Source organism: Dipodomys merriami, unplaced genomic scaffold (genome assembly GCF_024711535.1).
Source record: "Dipodomys merriami isolate MVZ:Mamm:240054 unplaced genomic scaffold, mDipMer1.0.p SCAF_76, whole genome shotgun sequence".
NCBI classification, from domain to species: domain Eukaryota; kingdom Metazoa; phylum Chordata; class Mammalia; order Rodentia; family Heteromyidae; genus Dipodomys; species Dipodomys merriami.
Window position 1 is genome coordinate 393,091 of NW_027206357.1, and position 16,169 is coordinate 409,259.

Below are 16,169 nucleotides of genomic sequence, written 5' to 3' on the forward strand. Positions count from 1 at the left end.
GAATCTATTATTTTCCAGTGGCTTTGTTATGCATGTATATGATCATATGAGCGGATGCTGAGCAAAATGAACTCCAAGCTATGGAAACAGAGTTATTTATTAGCAGTTGTTGTTTCTAATGTACAATGTGATTTCTATTTTCTTTGGGATTTTCTCTATGGTTTATCCCTTGCTGTATTTGATTTTGGTACCCTGTCAATTGTGCATACATTTACCTTAATTAGGGAAGGGAACAGGAACAACAAAATGGCGAGACAGAGGACAAAGGGCAAACCAATGCAATAGCAATACTCACAAGACAATAAGTTGGAAATGTACATTACAATTTGTGAGGCGTATTGGGGTGAAGTAAAACTGAGAGAAAAATGAGAGAGGGGGTAACAAGTTTGAAAAGTTGTGAATTCACTAGCTTACAATTGCTGTAACCCCACTGAACATCACTTTGACATTAAAATTAAATTTAAAAAATAAGCTGCATGAAATAAAATTTCACTGTATTGGTATAGTAAATATTAGTATTTATGTAGTAACTTTTTAAAAATCAGTACTATTTGACATCTAATTTGAATTAATTACCCATTTTTAATCACAGGGCCATCCACTTGAATGTTGTCCAACTAGACAATATTTTCACAATATACTTGCCAATATTTTGAAAAAAAATAAATTTAGTACTTTCTCATACTAAAACAGAAAACACGTTAATTTTACAGAAACCCAGAAGTTTTAAAAGTAAATAAGTTGTTAAGAGGACAGAATATATGTGGTCTTCAACATTCCTCTGACTAATAACTACTCATTTTGAAATAATGAACATTCCATACCTGAGAGATTCAAAATAGTATTTTTTTGCATGTTAGGAAATTCTGCTATAGGTACATTTTCCAATGGGGTGTTACAGATAGAGAAATCAACAGAAAAATTGCCACATTCTGGTATAGTATAAAACTTTGAAACATCAGTTATAATTAATTCTTCAAGAGTAAGCAATTGTTTATAAGAATTAAGCTATTACTTCTATGACCATCAATCCCAAGGTTTATGCAATAAAGTCATCCTAGACCAACGGTTTCCAACTTGTAGGGTGCACCTCGAAATCCCCTTAATTCACGTCATGAATAGCTTATCTCCATTGTGAAAAAATACTACACCTCTGCTAATGTGATGCCCTACGTGTTCTGGAAAAAGCACCACAAAAAACTGGGTTGCATCATTTTTCCTCCACTGGTATTCTTGCAAATATTATTTATATTTATACTTTTATAACTATCATAGATAAACAGGATTCTAATATCAGAAGATTACATTTCAAAGCCCACCTAGGCAGGAAGGTTCCCTAGATTCTTATCTCCAATAAACTTCTCAGCAAAAGCCAGACACAAGTGGTAGTGATGTTGAAGTGATAGCGCACAAGCCTTGAGCATAAACAGCCTCGGAGACCGTGTCCAGGCCCAGATTTCAACCCCTAGGACAAACCAATAAAACAAAAACAAAAACAAACCCCAAACCTAGCTTTTTTCTCATTGTATACAGAGACATGTAATTAAGGAAATTGCTTCCTGTATTACATACAGGTAGAAGAAAGAAGTCACATAATTATTCTCTTCATACAATGTTATACCAAAGCCTCAAAAAATTGCTCTTTTTCTAAATTTATAAATTAATATCATCCATTGTTGGCAACTCTGTCTACATTATTCACATCATTTTATAAATAAACTGTTTGAAATATCTATTAACAGAGTTCTAAATATAGCTCCCTTGAAAGTATATTCTAGGCAAATAGAATGCAGGAAACATTTGTAAATTTGTCAATTAAACCCTCTACTTAAAAAGAATTTTGTAGTATCCTATAGAATATGAAATTACAAACAAAACCAAAATATATATTTTAAATCTAAACTTTAATTTAGCAAGATCTATAAAGTCCTACATTAGACGAAGTTTGCTTTATCGCTAGGCTTAAGCTTTTGTAATCCTTCATCCTTTCCTTGGAATCTAACAGAATGAAGATTACTTACTTTTTCAAATTTTGGATGGGAATCATGAGCCATTTTGCATCTAGGAGTGTTCTGTAATGAAGAGAGCATTTAAAAGCACAACTGAGGATTATATATGAGTTGCATTTCAATAGGAAACGACTTCTCAACACATAATAACAAAATTAGCCCAAACTACCAATTGCGTATTTCTTTCTTGTTTCCTTTCTTTTATTGAGACAAAATTATACTGCCTGGTCCAGGGAAGGTATCACTATGTAATTCCAGTTTCTAATGTCCTGTCAGTCTGAGTGCTAGAATTCTAGGCTTGTATCACATTGACCCGCCATAGTTTCTTGGTTTATTTAATCTAGATACAGACTAGCAATTCTGAACTTCTCCATTGATATCATCCACTAGACTGCTCAGACTGTTCATGTACTATTTTAAAAGGTGTTCTAACATTTCACAGAGGATATGATCATTTTCAGATACACCTGTGGGGTCTCTGACTCATTCCTCCATGGATCCGATCCCTTTCATAATGATTAAACGACTCTCTTACTGTCTCCGGTCCCTATCTATGTAATATTCTTAAACTTTTTTGAAGAAAATTCACTTGAGGACTTTCTAACATTAAAAATTATCACTTGATTCTAGTCTTACTGAGGACATATTATCTATTGTTTCCTAACTTTTCTACATATTCTGAGAATTGCTTCATTTTTATATTTGTGTGTGCACATATAAGTGCCTCTGTGTTTATGTGTATGTTTGTACGTATGTATGCAAAAGCTTCAAGCTCTTATTCAGCCATCTTGCTCATGACTGGTATTCCATCACTTGAGCCATTCTTCTAATACAGCTTTTGGCTCATTAATTATAAATAGTATCTCAAAGGCTGTTCTGCCCAGGCTGGATGCTAACCTGAGCTGAATAGCAGAGGGACAGAGCCCAGGACCAGAGTTCAAGTGCCAAGACCACCACCAACAAAAAATATATAAGTAAAGGAAAGAAAAAAAATGTGATCTTATCCACCAGTTCATGGCTCGTATAATCCCTGCTCTCTCAAGATGGACTTTTTTTCCAGTTAAGTCCATGCTCTTATATCTGACTTGCATTGTAAACAGAATTATTCTTCCATTCTACTTTCTACAAATTTGCGTGATTAACAAGCGTGATTTAGAAAGAGAGTGGCCTCATACTTCGTGTTCCACGTAGGAGTAATGATTTCCCTATATCACTCTCATAAATCTACATACTAGACTTGGCTTTATTGTTTCAATATTGTCTTATTTGTACAGTCTTCTATAGCGTAATGAACCCTTAAACTTAAACACAGAACTTCTCTTTCTCCTATTATTGCTATTGATTCCCCTACTGTTAACTCATGTACATTTGGGAAATAATGTGCAGCACATACACTCATAAAAAAAATGATCTGAGAACCTTCTCCCCATTTAAAATTCGCCTTAATTTACAGAGGACTTACAAAGTTTGAACTCAATATACTCATGGATAACGTATTTATAAGCAATATAAATGTTATTTTCTCTTTACTAAGTTGTCTCTGAAACACGTGTTACCTCAGGTCCAAAGGTGTCCTTGTGTTATTTCGGTGAAGCTAGAAAACATTCATTATACCTCAAGCATCACCATCGATTGTTCCTGGAAGTAACTGTTACTGGATGTGGAAACTGATCCTAGGAGGAGAATGGAATACAGAGGATTGACAAAGTTCAAGTTAACTTGTGATTTCCTTTTTACTGTATGAGAAAAGCACAAAGATGGCGACAAGGCAGTAGGGAAATACCAAAGCTCTCCCCAACCAAAAAGAGAGTTCGAGTTCCAATGCTTAATCTCCCTAAGAGACCGACAACAACAAAAAGACAAACACTCAGAGAAAAACAGGAGGTGGAAAATAATAAAAAGACAGAGAGGAAAAGAAGAATTTCAGAACAGAGAAAAGCGAAGACCCCTCCCCCAACATTCACTGGCCACAAGGCAGCTTGCCAAGCCATGGCCAGCCGGCCCGGAGGGGGCTGCTGGAGTCACAGAGACACAGGGGGCTGCCTGCAGATCACCCGTGCAGAAGCTTCCTGAGGTACCAGTTCACAGACCCTCTGATAACCACAAATAGAGAAACCTACCAGCTGGGAGTCTCCACGATGATCCCACCCCCACCCCTCACTCTCCATCCAAGCAAAGAAGCTCCATCCCACCAAAGCTGCCTGGCACCAGCAGCGCAACAAAGGGAGCTGTCTGCAGATAGCACATAAGCCACCTGAGGTACTGGTGTCAGACCCGCTGATTGCGATGACCCAGTGGAGGCCACCGGGGTCCCAGAGACACAGAGGGTTGCCTGCAGATCACTCATGCAGAAGATGCCTGAGGTACCGATGTCAGACCCGCCGATTGGGAAAACCTGGCAGGGGCTGCCAGGGTCCCAGAGACACAGGGAGCTGCATGCACATAACTGGAGCAGAAGCCGCCTGAGTGTGGACACTGTGGATCCGACAGCTTCGAAAGAAGCAGAGACAAAAGAGAATCACACAGAGCCACCACCGCCCAGCCTAGCCCTCAACTACCCCAACTGAACTCAGATTGCAACAACGACTGACAACCTACACCACACTGAAACAACTAGCTCCAGGGTGAATACCCCAAAGGGGACAGTGTATCCCTCAAGGAGACCAGAGCTGAAGGGAATCCCCAGGCCCTGACCCAGACTCCCTACCCCAACACCCTGACCACAGGACCCAATAAAATTGGGAACTGTTCGAGAGCTCCACTGGCCCTTGGAGCACATTCTGCTGGCCACGCTAGAGCAAGAGCACCCCAGGAAGGGAGCTTAAACACCCAAGCCAGGAACAGCGACCCTGGGTCAAGACAATCAACTGTAGAAGAAATGTAAACTGTGTACCCCAGGCTGCATAAACTAGGTGGTATACACAGCAGCACAGGCCTAACCAGCATGCACCAGGTGGGGGGCCAGAACCAGGCCTGGCAATCCGGTACCTGAACAGCACAACCAATACCTCCCAACTGAGCATATGCCTCAGCAGAGGGATGAAAAACAGGGAACTGCACCCCTTGGGAAGCACACTTGTGACAACAAAAGACCTGGAGACTCAGCACAAGAGAAGCCAAAACCCCACCAAAACCCAACTCATATACTCTAGGCTGGGATTGGTCAACACAGGCCACCAGCACCTGATAGTAGGCAGGAGCTCAGGCTGGTAAGGTGGCTCAGCATTAGAGTGATAGTCTTGGGTGCATGAGACCCTGGATCTGATTCCTCAGCATCACATGAGCAGAAAAGGTCAGAAGTGGTGCTGTGGTACAAATGGTAGGGTGCCAGCCTTGAGATGAAGTGCTGAAGGACAGCAACCAAACCTATAGTTCAAGCCCACAACCAGCCCCCCAAAAAACCAACCAAACAAACAAACAAAAACATCAGGAGCCCATAGCCGAATCCAGCATCTGGGAGAATGCATCCAGAGCATCCGATCTTGCCAAGAGCACACGTAGGAACAAACAGGAGCAGTCTAGGGTGCTCATCCCTTCCAAAGGTGGGAATTGCCAGCGATCTAAAGGTACGCCCCCAACAGAACCCAGACCAGGTACAGACTCTATCTACCAATGCAGAATCAGCAACCAAGCAAAGACAGACACACCAAAACAAAATTGCAGATTAGCCTCCAATAATCCTTGAACCCCATGAGAAAATCACCGAGAAAAATTACAAGGTTTATCACTACCCAGGATAGCAAGCTATCCTCAATAGCCAGCAGCCACGTAGGGGAGAGCCCCAGTGGGAGCAAAACAGGAATGTAAGAAAAAAACTACATCCAAGGGATGCTGGAGGCTATGACTCAAGAAATAAAGCGAGAAATAGACCAGTAATTGAAAGAGCACAAGGATGAGCTATCAAAAGAGATACAAGATATCAAACAGGAGTTGCATGCAAAAATAGACGCTGCACAAACCTCAGTAAGAAGTGAGATAAATGCCAAATTAGAGGTAGTACATACCTCATTAAGAGGTGAGATCAATAGTTTGAGAACCAACATCGAATCCATAAAGGAATCCATTTCCTCCATACAAACCACAATAGAAGCCACGATCAGCAGAGTGAATGAAATGGAATGTAGAGTGTCAGATACAGAAGACAGAATACACCAACTGGAACAAAAAGTGACAGATATGGAAAAATCACTCAAATTAAACAAAAGGGAAATTCTAGAGAAAGAAAATAATGCCAAGAAATTTAACCTTCATATAATTGGAGTGGACGAAGGTGAGGAATTTCAGAGCAAGGGAATGCAACACCTATTCAACAAGATAATTGGTGAAAAATGTCCTCACCTCAAAAAAGAACATCTTACCTACATAACAGAAGCATATAGAACACCCAACAAGCAAGATCCCAGGAGAAACATTTCTAGACACATTATAGTAAAAATGATAGATCTGAATAATAAGGAAACAATCTTTCATGCAGCAAAAATGAAGAAGGAGCTATACAACAATGGGGAAAAAATTAGAATCATTGCAGATCTCTCCACACAAACACTGAATGCAAGAAAGGCCTGGGAAAGTACCATACGAGCCCTGAATGCCAATAACTGCCAACCCATACTGATATACCTGGCAAAGCTAGCATTCACATTCGCTGGAGAACTGAAAATTTTTAATAGCAAAGAAAAACTAAATGAATACATAAACATTAAGCCAGGATTACAAAGAATACTAAGAGTGGAGACACAACCTGAAGAAAGAAACCAGGAACTGGGACCTGCACCCAGACAGGCATTAATCAGTCTAACTGAGCAAGCACAGGAGGAAAGGAAAGAAGAAAAACTCAGGAAAACAGGGAATGACAGGGACAACAATGCATCTCTTTATACTTTCTCTTAATATTAATGGGCTTAATTCACCACTCAAAAGAAAAAGAACTGCAGACTGGATCAGAAAACATGACCCATCGATCTGTTGCCTTCAGGAGACCCACTTCTCAGCCAAACATACAAACAAATTCAGAGTAAATGGTTGGAAAAGGATCTACCTATCAAATGCCCCCAGGAAGAAAGCAGGTGTAGCTATCCTGATATATGACAAAATAGACTTTTCCTTAAAATCAGTTCAGAAAGATAAGGACGGACACTCCATATTAATACCAGGAACAATCCAAGAGGAGGTATTACCATCATCAACTTATATGCCCCAAATATTGGTGCACACAGATATGTTAAACAAATACTCTCAAACTTACAGAATAAAATAGATCCCAATACGATAATACTAGGAGACTTTAACACACCAATCTCACCAAAAGACAGGTCTACCAACCAGAGGATTTGCAAAGAAGCTACCGAATTAATTGAGGCCGTACTTCAAGCAGAATTAACTGACATCTACCGAGTATTTCACCCTAAAACAACACAGTACACATTCTTCTCAGCAGCTCATGGAACTTTCTCCAAAATAGACCATATCATAGTTCATGCAAGGAACTTAAGCAAATACAACGGGATCAACATAATCCCCTGTATCCTATCAGACCACATTGAAATCAAGCTAGTTCTCAATAACAAAGCATACTGCAGAAATTTCTCTAATACATGGAAATTGAACAGTACACTCCTTAGCAATGCCTGGGTAACGGAAGAGATCAGAGAAGAAATAAAACATTTCCTACAACTCAATGAAAACACTTCACAAAGAAACTTGTGGGACAGAGCAAAAGCAGCCCTGAGGGGCAAATTTATTGCCCTCAGTGCCCACATCAAGAGAATGGAGACAGACCAAGTAAATAATCTCATGTTGCAATTAAAACAGCTAGAAATACAAGAAAAAATAGAACCTAAAGTTAATAGATGAAGCCAGATAACCAAATTAAGAGGAGAGGTTAACCAATTACAAAATCAGAAAATTATAGCCAAAATTAACCAAACAAAAAGCTGGTTCTTTGAAAAATAAACAAAATTGATGGACCGTTGGCAAGATTAATTAAAACAAGAAGAGAGCAAACCCATATTAACAGGATTAAGGATTCCACGGGAAAAATCACAATACATAACCAAGATATCCAAACAATCCTAACAGACTACTTTCAAAAGTTATAATCCCTAAAGGAAGAAAACCTGGCATAAATGGAAGCATTTTTAGAGAAATACAAGTTGCCCAAACTGAGCAAAGAAGAAATAAACCAGTTAAATAAGCCAATATCCTACAACAAATACAGGAAGCTATCAAAAGTCTTCCAACAAAAGAAGCCCAGGGCCAGATGGATTCACAGCAGAATTCTATAAGACCTTTAAAGAAGAACTAATACCCATACTCCTCAAGCTCTTCAGAGAAACAGAGAAGGAGGGAGCTGTCCCAAACTCATCCCCAAACCAGGCAAAGACCCAAACAAAAAGGAGAATTACAGGCCAATTTCCTTGATGAACACAGATGCAAAGACCCTTAAGATTCTAGATAACAGAATCCAGAAACACATAAAAAAAAAACATACACTATGACCAGGTAGGCTTCATCCCAGACATGCATGGATGGTTTAACATATGTAAGTCAATAAATGTAATCCAACACATCAACAGAGCCAAGGTCAAGAATCAAATGATTATCGCCACAGATGCAGAAAATGCCTTTCGTAAAATTCAACATTCATTCATGCTAAAAGCTCGGGAGAAAATAGGAATAGGAGAAACTTTTCTTAAAACAATAAAAGCCATTTATGACGGACCAATACCCAATATTATACTTAATGTGGAAAAGCTACAACCAATTCTCCTAAAATCAGGAACAAGACAAGGATGCCCACTGTCTCCACTCCTATTCAATATAGTCCTGGAACCCTTAGCCAGGGCAATAAGGCAAGAAAAATACATTAAAGGGTTCAGCATAGGGAAAGAAGTTAAACTATCCCTTTTTGCAGACGACATGATACTATACCTTCAGGATCCCAAAAACTCCATCCCCAAAATCTTAGAAAACATAAATTACTTCTGCAAAGTAGCAGGATAAAAATCAAACCCACAAAAATCAGTTGCCTTCCTGTACACTGACAATATACAAGAAGAGAGGGAAATAAAGGGAGCAATCCCATTCACAATAACTGCTCCAAAAATAAAATATTTAGGAATTAATCTAACCAAAGATGTAAAAGAACTATTTAATGAAAACTATAAAAAGTTAAAGAACAAAATTGCAGAAGACACTAGGAAATAGAAAGACCTCCCATGCTCTTGGAAAGGCAGACAATATAGTGAAAATGGCAATACTGCTCAAATTAATATACAAATTCAATGCAATTCCTATTAAAATCCCAATGATGTACATCTCTGAAATACAGTAAACAGTCCAAAAATTCATATGGAACCACAAAATACCTAGAATAGCCAAAACAATTCTAGGGAATAAAGACAACAAGGGAGGGATGTCCATGCTTTACTTCAAACTCTACTATAGAGCCATAATAACAAAGACAGCATAGTACTGGCACAAAAACAGACCCGAAGATCAATAGAATAAGAAGATCCAGAAATAAATCCACATGCCTATAGTCAGTTGACATTTGACAAAGGAACCAAAGACATACAATGGAAGAAACACAGCCTTTTGAACCATTGGAGCTGGGAAAACTGGGTGGCCACATGCAGAAAACTAAAAGTGGACCCCAGCCTATCAACATGCACCAACATCAACTCAAAATAGATTAAAGACCTTAACATTAATCCTGAATCTCTAAAACCACTGCAGGACACTGCAGAGACACTTTAACTAATAGGCACAGGAAGGACTTTCCTGAACAGAGTCCCAGGGACACAACAAATTGGAGAGAGACTCGACAAATGGGACTACCTTAAAATAAAAAGCTTCTGCACAGCTAAATCTATCGCAACCAAGCTAGAAAGACAACCAACTAATTGGGAAAAATATTTACCAGCAATATATCAGTCAAGGGGCTAACATCCATTATATACAGGGAAACTAATCCCTCCCAAGCCTAACAAACCAATTACTAAATGGGCAAGGGAACTACAGAGAGACTTCTCAGATGAAGAAATAAAAATGGCAAAGAAGCACATGAGGAAATGTTCATCATCCCTGGTGCTGAAGGAAATGCAAATAAAAACAATGCTGAGATACCACCTTACCCCAGTCAGAATGTCTCACATCCACAAATCAGCCAACAACAAATGCTGGAGGGGATGTGGAGGAAGAGGAACCCTATACACTGCTGGTGGGAATGTACACTTAGACAACCACTTTGGAAAGCAGTCTGGAAGGTCATTAGAAAACTAAAATTGAACCTCCCTTACGACGCAGTCATACCACTTCTAGGCATCTACCCTGAACAACAGGAACCAATATACAAGGACACGTGCACCTCCATGTTCATTGCAGCACTGATCTCAATAGCTAGGATATGGAAACCACCCAGATGACCCATCACAGATGAATGGATCCAAAAATTGTGGTATCTATAAACAAAGCAATATTATGCAGCCATTAGAAAATGAAAAATAATGACATTTGCAGGGAAATGGATGGAGCTAGAAGGAATCATGTTGAGCGAGGTAAGCCAAGAGCATAGAGACAAACGGTATATGGTCTCCCTGATAAGTTGATGCTAAATTCAAAATGTTAGTTGGTACAACAAAATTAACAGGACTTAAGAAACAAAGAACTCCCACTCATCTGGTCGAACCACTACTAAAAATCCCGATGCTGCTGATCATATGTATGGTGTATATTGTACAGTGTTATATGTTATAGACTGTGATAGACAATTCGCTCCAGGAAAGTTAAAATGAAATTGTGATTTTAAATGAGCATCAATAGTCCACTATATGGTGAAATTATGTAATCACTTAACCACAATTTAAAAAAAAAGAACTTCAGGGAACCTAGGGAGTGAAGGGATGGTAGGGGGAAAACAATGTAAAGGGTAACAATACTCAATATGAAGTGTACTCATTACCTTGCTCCTCTTTCCCTGACTTTTTCTAGTGTGTTTGACTCATAAATAACTTTTCTGTAAACTTCTAGTTGAGAGTATTACAGAAAGAAATAATTTACCGGGAAGTTCCCGGAAGATGGTGGAGGAGAAGCTGAAGGCTAAACAAGCTCTCACATAGAAAGCAGATTTAGAGTTCCAGTGAACAGTCCTAAGCCAGAGAATCACACCAAGTTTGCCATCACAGGACAAAGAGTTAGGCCAGAGAGGGAAAATCCAGGCAAAAAGACAGATCAGAGCACTTGCCAGGAGATGCCACTGCTGCAGAAGCTGTGGCAGCGGCAACCGTACCCACCATACCTGAAACAGAGAGAGGCTGGGACGAAGGAGCCAGACGCGGTGGGCAAGCAGATTCTACTCAACACCAGCAAGAACTGACAAAGAGCAGACATCGTCATCCTGTAGTTCGCAGACCAGAGATGACCCAGGGACCAAGACACTGCATGAGTAGAGGCCTAATGTCCTCACTCCTTCTCAGCGAGAAGAGGAGGGAAGGCCACCCTCCCCAGTACTGGAGATATCCATCTTGGATACTGACAAAGCTCGGTGGAGCTGCTAGCTTCAACTCAGGCATTGGAAGAAAACTAGAGACTTTTAGCAGGTCACAAGAACCTAAAGTGACCTGCCAGACTCAACTCCAACCAGAGAAAAGTCACCCAGCGCAGGTGCCAGCCCAAGGAATGGCTTTCTTCACTGGATAATCGGAGCCAGAGGCTGCCCCTCCCTTTAGCAGCCTTGACAATCAATTGAAATTTAGTAAACATAAACCCTGAGAGTGGCTACCGGCTGGTAGTTTCTCACAAACTAACCCCTGGAAAAAGCTACTGTTTGCTGAAAGGCCTCAACCCTACCCAGAACCTAGCCTCATCACAGCATCTCCAAACTTGAGGAAAAAGCCATCTCCCTCTTTTGTGACACTCAAGCAGATCTCCCTCCCATTGAACAAGAATGGGAAGAAGATCACAAAATCCTGGGTTAAGCAGAGCATTTTTCTGCCTGTTCAAAAAACTGACTTAAGAAACCAACCAAGCCACAGGAAATTCAAACACCACAAGCAGACCAAAGAATGCAAAAAGAGGTTAGCTACGGACACAAGGGAGATACAGGATTTTCCCCACCCCTCCCAAAAAAATAAAAAAAAAATTCAATTTTTTTGCACCTTTTATAAAAAATTTTTTTCCTCCTTCATAGCAGAGCTCACACCAATTCTTCTCCAACTCTTCAATGAAATTGAAAGAGAAAGTTCACCACCAAACACATTTTATGAAGCCATCATAACATTCATCCCAAAACCAGACAGGGACTCAACAAAGAAAGAGTACTAAAGACCCATTTCTTTGATGAACATTGATGCAAAACTTCTCAACAAAATTTTGGCCAATCAATTTCAACAATTCATCCAAAAAATCATACACCACGATCAAACAAGATTCATTTCAGGGATTCAAAGCTGGTTCAATACACGCAAATCAATTAATATTATTCATTACAACAGGAGCAAGGATAAGAACCACATGGTTATCTCAATAGATGCAGAAAAAGCATTCGAGAAGATGCAACACCAATTATGTTGAAGATTTTGGAAAAATGAGGAATCCATGGAACATTCCTCAATACAATACAGGCTGAATATGACAAACCTAGAGCCAGCATTATACTTCATGGTGAAAAACTGAAGCCATTTCCTCTTAACTCAGGAACAAGACAAGGATGTCAACTCTCTCCACTTCTCTTCAATCTAGTATATTAGAATGCCTAGATACAGCAATAAGACAAGATGCAAACATAAAGGGGATCCAAATGGGGAAAGAAGAAGGAAAACTCTCCCTCTTTGCAGATGACATGATCATGTATTTAAAGAATCCCATAGACTCCACTCCCAAATTACTCAAGCTGATTCAAAACTTTGGCAAAGTAGCAAGGTATAAAATTCATGCCCCAAAATCAATGGCTTTTCTGTATGCCAACAATTAGAAATGTGTGGCTGAAATTAGGAAAGCAACTCCATTTGTAACAGCTCCCCCCAAAAATGAAATACCTAGGAATTAACATAACCAAAGAAGTGAAGGACCACTATGATGAAAACTTTAAAATCTTGAAAAAGGAAATCAAAACAGAACTTAGAAAATGGAAAACCTCCCATGCTCCTGCATGGAAAGATTAACATCGTGAAAATGGCAATACTTCCCAAGGCTATTTACAAATTCAATGCCATACCTATCAAAATTCCAACGTCATTCTTCAAGGATATAGAAGAGGCAATTGAAAAATTCATATGGAAAAATAAAAGTCCCTGAATAGCAAAAACGCTCCTCAATGGTAAGAATGCTGCTGGAGGAATATCAATACCAAATTTCAAACTCTACTATAAAGCCATAGTAATCAAAACAGCTTGGTACTGGCACAAGAACAGACCTCAGGACCAATGGAATAGAACTGAAAACCCAGAAATGAACCTACAGACCTATAGCCATCTAATATTCGATAAGGGAGCTAAAACAATAGAATGGAACAAAGACAGCCTCTTCAGTAAATGTTGCTGGCAAAATTAGTTAACTACTTGTAGAAAACTAAACCTAGATCCTTATAAAACACCTTGCACCAGAATCAAGTCCAAATGGATCAGAGACCTCGAAGTCAAAGCAGACTCTCTTAAAATATTACAGGATGGAATAGGAGAAACCCTAGGTCTCCTTGGCGCAGGCCGAAATTTTCTTAATAAAAACATGGAAAAACAAGAAATCAAAGAAAGGTTGGACAAATGGGATTGCATGAAGTTGCACAGCTTCTGCATGACAAAGGACATAGCTAGCAATATCAATAGAAAGCCCACGTATTCGGAGATCTTCACTACCCATAAAACGGACAAGGGTGTTATTCTAAAATATACTTGGAACTCAAAAAATTAAATCCCCCAACAACAAATCCTCAAAGAGGCAAATGCCCTATAAATAAGTGGGCCAAAGGTTTAAAGAGAAACTTCTCTGAAGAAGAAAGAAGGATGTCCAATAGACACATGAAGAAATGCTCAACCTCTCTAGCCATAAAAGAAATGCAAATCAAAACAACATTGAGATACCATCTAAACCCAGTTAGAATGGCAAAAATCAAGAACTGTAAAAACAACAGATGCTCAGGGGATGTGGACAGAAGGGAACCTTACTTCATTTTTGGTGGGAGTGTAAACTTGTTCAACCATTTTGGAAAGCAATATGGATGTTTCTCAAAAGAATTCACATAGAGCTCCCCTATGACCCATCAATCCTACTTTTGGGCATTTACCCAAATATTTACAAACATGACCACACTAAAGCTACCACACAACTTTGTTTATTGCAGCATTATTTATCATAGCCAAGATATGGAACCAACCCAGATGCCGCTCAGTAGATGAATGGATCAAGAAAATGTGGTATATATACACAATGGAATTCTATGCCTCCTTCAGAAAGAATGACATTGCCCCATTTGTTAGGAAATGAAAAGTCTTGGAAAAATTTATATTAAGTGAAGTAAGCCAAGCCCAAATTAACATAGATCTCATGGTTTACCTTATTTGCAATATCAATTATATGTATGAGTCAAGCAGAAAAGGTCAGATAATTGATGTTAGGAAAATGAACCCTTGGATATGTATTTAAATGTTTTTTTTTTCCTTTAATGCATTCGTTTCTAAGGCATTTATAAGATTATTAACGGTTGATTTGTATGTCCTTGCCCCACAGTATAACCCCAACTTTCACTATATTTGATGTCGGTATAGTTTGTGGAGGAGAAAGTGAAAAACATGTTGTTTAAGGATACAGGTGGTCTCATTTTAACAATGAGAAGTACAAGCTGTCATATCGAAAACGAACTTTACTATTTTGTTTGCGTGGGGAGGATTGGATGAAGGGGGCGAGGGGAGGCTGGGAAGGGATGTGAAGGGTAAAGAAAAGAAGAGAGTGCAATGGTTGATAAGAAATGTACTCATTGTCTTGCCCATGTAATTGTAACCCCTCTGTACAGTATGTTCCCGGCCCCAATTTTTTCTAAATCTTTTTTAAATTTTTAATTTTTACCTTTTTTCAAAAAAAAGTTTTCTAGTAAATTTTTTTCTCTTATAATTTTTATTTTAGCTGTATGTATGTGTGCGCGCACGTTTTTCTTTCTTTCTTTCTTTCTATTTTTTTAAATTACCTTTTGTTTTTGTTTAGCTCTACTGAACTTCTGATCTTTTTTCTTTCTTTCTTATCCTTTTCACATTTTCTTCTCTTTGGTTCTTCTTTATGTTACTTAATTGTTGTTCTGCACATCTTCAGACAAACCTGTAGTCGATTATTAGGCCTTATCACCCATTGTGTACACACTTAATCCACAAATTTATTACTCAATTCAAAACCTCTTAGACTTAAGTTCCTTAATAGCAATACTACTTCTTTATAACTATATAATATTTTAAGTAAGTTTATATTTAAATTTTTCACATCTCCTTTATTTCCCTCCCCTTCTCTCATATTCATGTTTTTCTCTTAATAGATTGTTTCTGTTTCTGCATAATATATTTAATTTTTACTGTTCTATTTTTTCTGTTCTCTTTTTTTCCTTTCTCTTTCTTCTTTTTCTCTCTCTGTACTTTCATCCTATCCAGCCTATTTCCTGCTTTGAGATTAGGACTTAAGTTAACTCACCCTGTGCCTTCCCACATCACTCTATTCCTATTTTTTACCCACATCTCTCCCTAAACCTAATAATTTCTAGCTTACCAAATTCTTTTTGCGGTTTGTAGCCCATTAATATATAGTTGTTTGATGTTGAATAGATGTATCTGTTGAACTAGATTGTATCTGCAGACTATTGACTGTGCAAATAGAGACTTCAGTTGATGCTTGTCTTAAGTTAGTGTTCCAGCACAAAACTGGTGTTATTTTCATCCCAAATGGGCAGAGTAGGCAGAAAACCACAAGAAAAATGGCAAGTCCGGGTATCTCCACTCCCACTCATGATAACCAGGGACAGAAGAGATAATGAATAATCCAGAGGAGAGTTACCAAATAGCTCTACAAACACTGCTGGCAAACATAATTAATGAAAATATTGAAAACCTACAAAGGACTCTGTATGAATGTGATAGGGAGAGACAGGAGGCAAACAAAAGGTAATGGAGACAAACAAAAGGTCAA

General features: G+C 38.8%; 1 long non-coding RNA gene across 1 annotated transcript; it reads right to left on the reverse strand.

Moving 5' to 3' along the window:
• On the reverse strand, window positions 1-15,266 carry LOC138818434 (uncharacterized). The gene is made up of 4 exons (XR_011369128.1): window positions 15,187-15,266; window positions 3,566-3,682; window positions 2,022-2,072; window positions 1-78 (listed from the first exon to the last, which is right to left on the reverse strand). It is a non-coding gene; the product is annotated as an uncharacterized lncRNA (long non-coding RNA).
• Between the last annotated feature and the right edge of the window lie 903 nt (window positions 15,267-16,169).